General features: G+C 46.6%; 1 protein-coding gene across 1 annotated transcript in view; it reads left to right on the top strand.

Moving 5' to 3' along the window:
• The first annotated feature begins 951 nt into the window (after window positions 1–951).
• MAJIN (membrane anchored junction protein) overlaps window positions 952–9,784 on the top strand; it is a 97,542-nt gene continuing 88,709 nt past the window's right edge. The window contains exon 1 of the mRNA XM_029913366.1: window positions 952–1,101. The gene's annotated coding sequence lies outside the window, so the exon portion shown is untranslated. The remainder of the gene's footprint in view (window positions 1,102–9,784) is intronic.

The following is a 9,784-nucleotide window of genomic DNA, read 5'->3' as shown; positions in this document are numbered from 1 at the left end:
GAGCCTATGAACTTCCCCCCACATGGAGCACCTTTCCTCCTTATCCCTCCCCACTTCAGCAGCTCTGCAGAGGCCATTTATACCACCAACTAGCAGCTTCTGCAGGAGCTCCTGAAAGGGAGCATAAATAGAAGTTAATTTTGGTAGCAAACCTCTAACAAGCTCTCCTATGCATGTGCAGATTTTTGTGTCTTGTAACATAGCCAAATGGATTTTCATGGAGAAAGCAGAAGGAACCATGTTAAGTTTAAGACTTTCACCGATTTTGAAGTTTCTAACCCAACTCTGGAGCTCTTTACAAATTGGTTAACATTGGCAAAACTACCTACTTCCCTAACCTCATTCTCCAAAGTGACTGAAACATTCGTGCTGATACTCTCCACAAGACTCCCGCCTGAGCCAAAGCCCAAACAGGAAGCTTCAGCTCAAGTCTTGGAAGTCTGGCAAAAGCATAAGCAATTGAAAGATAGTGGTTAGGAAAGGAAATGTTTGATAGCCTTTGTGAGGAGCCACCACCACGAGTTCCCCCAGTGGGGTCAGGCTGAGACCAACGGACAGACTTCTAGCCCTCCCCCAAACCCGGAGCTCGCCCTGTGCAGATATAGGGGCGGCGTTTACATTTTGGGTGGTGAAAAGACAACAAAATATTGTTGAACTGCCACGTGAGTCCCCGGAAAGACGGGAGACCGCGGGCCAGGAAAGCTGGGAACGGCAACAAGTAGCTCCGGTAAAGTTGTCACGAGCATTTATTTGGTGAAAAGTGGTAAAAGTCACATGACATCAGTGAAAAGAAGAAGAATACGGTAAGTAAACAAAGAAGAAACCACCAGGCGGAGGGGCTCCCGGGGGCAAGGAGTCCCAGCCAGGGCGCCACCCGGTGCGGGATACTCCCCATGGCAGCGGATCAGGCCGCGGGGAGCGGTTGTTTCCGTTTGTGCTGGTGCCGGCCGGGTCGGGGCTCGCGCACACAGAGCTGGCAGCGGAAGAGCGGAGGCGGGAAGCTGACGTCGCGGCGCCTTCCCGCGTGTGGCGCGTAAGGACTGTGGCCGCGAGAACTTTCCTCTCCGTTTCAGCTGTGAAGCAAGGCCGGTTGCATGGGCGGCAGGTATCACAGGCGGGGAGGGGAGGCTGAGCCACAAGCAACAACCAGGCGTCGCCCCACCCACGCTCCGCCGCTAGTCCCGTCTTGCGTCTGTGGCTCGTGCCCTGGCCCTGCGCTCCGGGGTGGGGCTGGGGCCCCCACGCTCGCTCAGCGCTCCGAGGTTGGGGGTTGGTGCCCACTCTCCCGGGACTCCGGGGCACTAGCCTAGGAAGGGGCCGGCGGATGCTTTGTGGGAGCGGCCCATGGCTGGTTGGTCTGATCTGATTGGCCCACTGCTGCTTGTAGTGTAGGAAACTGCTCCCTGTAGGAATGTGCTATGTGCTAGCTGTAGCAGTTACTAATATGTAATGGAGTGTAAGAAACTGCTGTTGTAAAAAAACAGATAGCAGTTTGTCCCCTGCACTCATGGCAGGACAAATTTATCTAGGCCATTCCTGACACGTGTTTGTCCACCCTGCTCTTAAAAATCTCCAGGGATGGAGGTTCCCTTCCCTGGGCAATTTATTCCAGTGCTTAACCACCCTGACAGGAAGTTTTTCCTAATGTCCAACCTAAACCTCTCTTGTTGCAATTTAAGCCCATTGCTTCTTGTCCTATCCTCAGAGGTTAAGGAGAACAATTCTTCTCCTTCCTCCTTGTAACAACCTTTTATGTACTTGAAAATGTTTCAGTCTTCCCTCATAGGTCATGTTTTCTAGATCTTTAATCATTTTTGTTGCTTTTCTCTGGACTTTTTCCAATTTGTCCACTTTTTTCCTGAAATGTGGCGCCAGAACTGAACACAATACTCCAGTTGAGGCCTAGTCAGCGTGGAGTAGAGCGGAAGAATTACTTCTCGTGTCTTGCTTACGATACTCCTGTTAATATAACCCAGAATGATGTTCCCTTTTTTTTTTGAAGCAGTGTTACACTGTTGACTTATATTTAGTTTGTGATCCACTATGACCTCCAGATCCCTTTCTGCAGTACTCCTTCCTAGGCAGTCATTTCCCATTTTGTATGTGTGCAACTGATTGTTCCTTCCTAAGTGGAGTACTTTGCATTTGTCCTTGTTGAATTTCATCCTATTTACTTCAGACCATTTCTCCAGTTTGTCCAGATCATTTTGAATTGTAATCCTGTACTCCAAAGCATTTGGAACCCCTCCCAGCTTGGTATCGTCTGCAAACTTTATAAGTGTACTCTCTATGCAGTTATCTAAATCATTGATATTGAATTGGTATTGAATAGAAACGTATCCAGAACTGATCCCTGCAGGATCCCACTCGTTATGCCCTTCCAGCATGACTGTGAACCACTGATAACTACTCTCTGGGAACGGTTTTCCAACCAGTTTTGCACCCACTTTATTGTAGCTCCTGCTAGGTTGCATTTTCCTAGTTTGTTTATGAGAAGGTCATGCGATACAGTAACAAAAACTTTACAAAAGTCAAGATATACCATGTCTACCACTTCCCCCCATCCACAAGGCTTGTTACCCTGTCAAAGAAAGCTATCAGCTTGGATTGACACAATTTGTTCTTGACAAATCCATGCTGATTGTTACTTATCACCTTATTTTCTTCTAGATGTTTGTAAACTGATTGCTTAATTATTCGCTCCATTATCTTTCCGGGTACACAAGTTAAGCTGACTGGTCTGTAATTCCCAGGGTTGTCCTTATTTCCCTTTTTATAGTTTGGCACCATATTTGCCCTTTTCCAGTCTTCTGGAAGCTTTCCCGTCTTCCATGACTTCTCAAAGATAATTGTTAATGGCTCAGATATTTTCTCAGTCAGCTCCTTGAGTATTATAGGACGCATTTCATCAGGCCCTAGTAGTTTGAAGACATCTAATTTGTCTAAGTAATTTTTAACTTGTTCTTTTCCTATTTTTGTCTCTAATCTTACCTCATTTTTATTGGCATTCACTATGTTAGACGTCCAATCATCACCAACCTTCTTGGTGAAAACTGAAACAAAGACGTCATGAAGCAACTCTTCTATTTCCACATTTTCTGTTATTCCCCCCCTCCCCTCGTTGAGTAATGGGCCTACCCTGTCCTTGGTCTTCCGCTTGCTTCTAATGTATTTGTAGAATGTTTTCTTGTTACCCTTTATGTCTCTGGTTAGTTTGATCTCGTTTTGTGCCTTGGCCTTTCTTATTTTGTCCCTATATACTTGTGTTATTTGTTTATATTCATCCTTTGTAACTTGACCTAATTTCCACTTTTTGTAGGTCTCTTTCTTGATTTTTAGATCATTGAAGATCTCCTGGTTAAGCCAGGGTGGTCTCTTGCCAGACTTCCTATCTTTCCTACTCAGTGGTATAGTTTGCTCTTGCACCCTTAATAATGTCTCTTTGAAAAACTGTCAATTGTCTTCAATTGCTTTTCCCCTTAGACTTGCTGACTTGTCCTAATTTGCTAAAAACTGCTATATGATGTAGCTAATTCCTACAGATACCCTACAGTGTAAGAAAATGCTATGTGAAACTACTACCAGTAGGAAGTTGCTATCTGTAGCAGGGAGAGGTAGTGAATTGTTACCATTAGCAGTTACTGATCCATATGGTTGTATCGTGCTGTTCTTACGTGCTGACTTGTCCTAATTTACTAAAACTTGACAGTGGTGTGGGATGGAAGCATAAAGTGTTCAGCGTCCAAATGACCCTGCCTGGATTCATGTTAGTGGGATGTGGGACATGTGGAGGATAATTTAAACTCTTAATTTCCTTAGAGTTCGCCTTCAGTATACTTCTATGTTGGTGCGATCTCATCAACTCAGCAGGTAGGCAGAGGCAGCAATGCACTTGTCCTGTTGCCTTGACTGAGAGAGGTTTCTGATCAAAGGGAGCATAGATTTCGGCAAGCTATTGGAGATGAAAGGGCTTGTTCAGAAATAGATTTTGAAGTCTGTAGGGTAAAGATGAACCAGATGGGTTTGTCTCCATGCAGCTATATTTTATTCTCTGGGGGCTGGGTAGAAAGGAGAGAGAAGTATTTTGGGTTTCCTATTTCCCTTACTGAGGACCATCGATGCTCACCTGAAATTTTTCCTGGGCGAAGCAGTTCCTATCTGTTTATTACAGGGTCAAAATATGGCTGCCATCACACAGAGGCATTAGTGGTGGTGGAGGTGAGATGAGGGCCAAAAAGTCCTTTCCTTCCCCCAAACACTCCCATGCATGTGGAAGCTGTAAAGTTGCTGCTGCCTAAATAACCTGATGGCAAACGGGTAGAGGCAGAAGGCACTGCCAGCTACGGTATATTGAGCACCTCAGAGGAGCCATGCACTGTATGGAGTCCATGCTTTTACATCTATTCTGTACTGGTGAGGGCAACCCTCACTCCACAGTGCTCCTGGTGGTCCCAGGGCTTCCCCTGACTTCCACCAGCACAAGCACTGCTCCTATCACTATTGCTTGAAGATGTACCACCTTCTCTTCCTCCCTGCCATTGCTCAAGCTTTAGAGCCATAACTGAGCCTGGAGTTGGTAAAGTGCTCATGATCTCTATAAAACATGACATAGGTTGATTATAATTGTTGCTACTGAGGATCTCAAAGTCAGTGGGGAGGCAAAGAGTTCTATTGAAAAACTGATGTGATGTTTTTGGTAAGGTGAATAGCTCTTTAGAGGTTCAGGCTTCTCCCATGAACAAATGAGCCAGTGAAGCAGCCTAGCAAAATAAACAAACCTACCCTGCTATTTACATTAGGAGGATAATTGATGCTGAATCCTGCAGCTGACAGAATGTGATATAAACAAGTATCGCACAGAAAAAATATTTCACTGCTGTGTTTTCCACAGAAATGGAGATGAGACAGTGTTCAAAAATACAGGGGAGGGGTGAGGACCGATGAGGTGTGGGACTGTTAGGGAAAAGGTGGGCTGTATGGCACCATTGTAAAAACAAATATGTTTCACGACCATTTTATTAGTTTTAACTCATGTTTTTAAATCATCACACAAATTAAAGTTGGCTATACAAGCCTATATGAAGCACTATATCTACATCCTTCTTGGTTTCTTGTAAATTTGCACAACTCTGTTAATAAATTTTAAAAATGCGGTGCATTCATTTTTGATGGCTTCTCATGTGTCAGATCTTCCAGTCCTTCATGATATGCTCCTGATCAGGCAGAAGGCCACTTTTTTCAGAACACAAAATTCTATTGTGAGAAAAAAGAATGCTTAACTGTAGCTGTTGAGACAGGGAGTAGAAAGAGATGAATTCCTACTTCTTTCATCCCAGGAAACATAGCACAAAAATTGGGTTGAATCATTAGTGATGATAAAGAAGAAGTTGAAATCAAATCTACATTTGTTCATCGTATGATATTCCACTCTGTATTCAAATTCTCTATTCTCTCTTGATCACATGGCATCCCCATTGCTGGTAGTGCCTCCACTCAATTGTCTGTTTTATAAGACAGGCATCTGTAAAAGCTCGTTCTCCACTATGTCTTCCAGAGAAGTTTGCAGCTCCATCAAATGCACAAGCAGCCATCTGTTTGGGGTTCAGTTGACAAGCATTTAATTCTTCTAAGATGTGGGTTTCAGAGATGCAGCTGATGTGTCTTCTATAACCTGAACATCTAGAAATTTATCTACTGACCTACCACTGAAATCAAGATAATATAGGTTGTGACTTAATACTTGACACCCATTTGCGTCGGTGCATTCATCAGCCCTGTATGTACATTTTCTGAATGCAGAGAGAGAGTTCTTCACTTTTTCAACCGCTGAGTCTTTCACTGTTGCACTGGATGCTTCTAATCAGTCAGTTGAGTTTCTTGCAGAAAGATAGTGAGCATTTGCTGGTCTTGGGCGGAACCAGTGTCCAATTTCCAGATTAACAAATGACAATGCACTTAACATTGGCCTCCAGTTTGTAGTGTGTGGTATCTCTTGCTTAAAGAGAAAGTATTATGTGACAGCCATGTTTGTTTGCATAAACTATGTTGTGGCTCCAGCATTCTTAACAACCTCATTAAGTACTTCTTCTAAAATCGGCTTTGACAATGACTGGCTTGTAAGGCTTTCTGCATGTTGATGCAGTCCAGAGGATTGGTGTTTTGCAGCCTTTTCACATAGTTTGTCAGCATTGTCTTTGCTGATCAGTCTGGCAAACCAAGCTCCTCCACTTCTACTATATAAATCCATGGTATGCTCACATCTTGAATACTGCATGCAGTCCTGATCGCCCCATTTCAAAAAAGATATATTGGAGTTGGAAAAGGTACAGAGAAGGGCTACTAAAATGATTAGGGATATGGAACAGCTTCCATATGAGGAGAGATTAAAAAGGCTGGGGGACTTTTCGGCTTGGACAAGAGACTACTAAGGGGGGGGATGTGATAGAGGTCTATAAAATCTTGACTGGTGTGGAGAAAGTGAAAAGCTCCCTCACATAACACAAGAACTAGGGGTCACCCAATGACATTAATAGGCAGCAGATTTAAAACAAACAAAAGGAAGTATTTCTTCACACAACATACAGACAACCTGTGGAACTTTTTTCCAGGGGCTGTTGTGAAGGCCAAAACTAGAACAGGATTAAAAAAATAACTGATAAGTTCATGGAGGATATGTCCATCAATGGCTATTAGCCAGGATGGGCAGGGATGCAATGCCATGCTCTGAGAACCTCTGTTTGCCCGAAGCTGGGAGTGGATAATGGGATGGATCACTCAATAATTGCCCTGTTCTGTTAATTTCCTTTGAAGCACCTAGCATTGGCCACTGTTGGAAGACAGAGTACTGGGTTAGATGGACCATTGGTCTGACCCAATATGGCCATTCTTATGTTCTTATGTAAAAATTAATTATAATATAAAAATGTTTAGTATAGAAACTCCCAACACCAGCCAAAACTGATCACTTGGGCAACACAGCTCTGTCTGCTGGATACCTAGGCAGAGTAGGTGAGTTCATGTAAATACAATCTGGTCCTGAAGCCTTCCCCCTTTCCCTGCCTCATCACTAGCTGTCAGGGGAGAGCTCATTCAGACCTTGCTTACAAATCATAATGCGCCAACATTGTTAGAAAAAACAACAGCTGTGTGAGGAAGCTAGTATTTGTTCATACTTTTCAAACCTATTATACTTTTCCAGGTACAAGTATTTTATCATACATTGTCTATGCTTTTAAAGTGTGTATTAATGTTTCAATTTCAATTCAAATTTCTAATCAATGACAAAATTGGCAACACCGTTGTAACTAGTTGACCACTGGTGGGTGTTGAGGAAATTCAGGGGGGGTGTAGTGCCCCCTGGGGGGGTGTAGGGAAGGCCCGGTTTCACTGAATTAAGTCTCCTGTTGCAACACCTCAGTAGGTTACATCAAAGAGGAGCTGCAGTGACTAGGCATTCAGATGCCTATGCCTTTAAGAACTCAGCCATGGGAAGCCCATACTGAGAGGTACTGTCTGTGGGAGGGGAAATAAAAAAGCCCCTCTGCTCCTCCCACCCTGTTATTTTTGCCAAACACTTGTGTCTCAGTCCACGGGGGTAACTGTTACCACCTCTGCCCCGCTTGTGCTGAGGTTTTGCCCTCTGTCACCCTCTGGCAGCACCTCACCCCTGGGCTTAACTCCATCTCCTTCCCCCCTCCCATCCCTGATTTTTGCCTTCAGCCCCTATCCTAACCCTGCTTCCAGCTGCTTGACCCCCCTGACGAGTCAATTTTTGTCCTCTGCTCAGACCCTGGCCACCCCCCTCCTCCGATTTGCCCTCTTTGCCCCTTCTTAACCCCTGTAAAAAGCAGTTAGCAGAATCTTACGGCTAATAAGGGCAGAGTGAAGGGCAGTGGCTGCAGCAGATGTTCTGAGCATGCTCAGTTTGTGTGAATATGCTCAGTACATCATAAGTAGCACATTCCTACAGGGAGCAATTTCCTGTACTACACTGTGATTGCCAGCTTCAGGAGACCAACTGGGCTAGCTGTGAGCCCTTGAGGGTACATCCACATGGAATAAAAGACCTGCAGTGTGTCTGAGGCTAGGCCAGGTTGGCTGACCTGGGTTCGTGGGGCTCGGACTGTGGGGCTGTAGAATTGCTGTGTAGATGCCTAGCCTGGGCTCTGGGACCCCACTTTGAAGGGAAGGTTCCAGAGGCCAGGCTCTTGCCCAAAACTGACCAGCCACACTGCAGTTTTTATAGCTCCATGAGCCTGTGTCAGCTGACCTGGACCAGCTGTGGCCAGGTCTGAGCTCTTTTTATCACAGTGCTAAAAAACCGAGCATAGGCAGGGCCGGCAGAGGGACTAGAAGTCTGCAGTATAGCCTGTCAGAGTATGTTTATAGTGCAAGGTAAGCTTGGTGTTAGTGGGACTGAATCAGAGGACGTGTTAGAAGATCCTGGGCTTCAGCATCTACACTGATTCTTAACCCTATGTTAAGAATTTTCGAACCTGGCCTTGAGCCTGGGGTTCTGCCGTCCACACCATAGCAAGCAGACCTGAGTTGAATCAATCATATTTTAGACTTTGTAGCCCCCTTACTCCTGAGGGAATTCTGTGCCAAAAAAAATTAAAAATTCTTCATACGATATTTTAAAATTCTGCAAATTTTATTTGTCAATAAATAAATGTGGAGGCTCTAAAATGGCAGTGGGGAGTACAGGCCACTGGGTGCATGGAGGTGGGAGATGGTGCTGCAGCCTCCCCACCCCACCTGGGGACATGAATTCAGCCGTGAGGCTGCACCCAACCCTGACATAGTGCAAGGGCTGGGCCTGCCCCAGAAACACCTCAGGGCCCTGCCCCTCTATGCCAGGTGCACCAGGCATGGGCAGGCAGGCTCAGGCCAGCAGGATTCAAGTGTGGGGGGGATCCAGGTGTGGGGTGAGGGGGTTCTGTGTGGGGCAATCTGGGTGCAAGCAGCTCAGCGGGGGGGGGGAGATCTGGATGCACATTGCGGGGTTCTGAGAGCAGGGGAAATGGGACTCTGCAGGTGGGTCCAGGTGAAAGTGGTTGAGGCTCGATGGGGGTTCTGGGTGTGGGGTCTGGTGCTGAGGGAGTGGGGCTCATTGGGGTGGGGGGTTTGAGTGTGGGGGGCTCAGTAGGCAGTGTTATAGGTGCAGGGGTCAGAATCCGGATGTAGGGGGGGTGGGCCCAGCAGGAGGGGTCTGAGTGCTGGGGAGGTTGCGGGGGTCTGGGTGCAGGGTGGGTCTGGGTGCAGGGGTGTGTGTGTGAGGCTCGGGAGGGTGGACATTCAGGTGGGGGGGGCTTGGTGGGGGAGGGGGTTTGGCTTGGCAGGTAGGTCTGGGTCTGGGGTGTGGGGGTGCAGATGCATGGGGACTAGGTGGACAGGGTAGCAGCTCCCCATATAGTGACTCCTCCCCCCATAGCTGATGAGCAATGGGAGCAGGAAGCAGGGGTGTGTGCAGAGCTTTTTGCAGCTGGGGGAGGTTTTTGGGGGTAGGTCTGACCCAGACCCGGCTGCTCCTTGAAGGGTAAGAGGAAGTTCCATCATCCCCCACCCTGTTGGGGCAAGCAGCTGAGCCTAGTACAGGGTAGGAGCCACTGGCCAGGGCATTACCAGCTCCCGCACCTCTGCAGTGATTTACCTCTCTGCTGGCTGCTCCGGGTGCCCGAAATGACATTCCCGTGCTGCTGGGGAGGACTGCATGACTGCTCTTGCGACTTCCCTTTGTGTCCCCGTCAGAAAGTCATTTTTCTGTGGGGAAACAAAGAAATCT

This window comes from Terrapene carolina, unplaced genomic scaffold (genome assembly GCF_002925995.2).
Source record: "Terrapene carolina triunguis isolate 2854851 unplaced genomic scaffold, T_m_triunguis-2.0 Scaffold613, whole genome shotgun sequence".
Classification (NCBI taxonomy): Eukaryota; Metazoa; Chordata; order Testudines; family Emydidae; genus Terrapene; species Terrapene triunguis.
The sequence above is the reverse complement of the archived record's forward strand: the minus strand, read 5'-3'. Positions and strand labels throughout refer to the sequence as shown.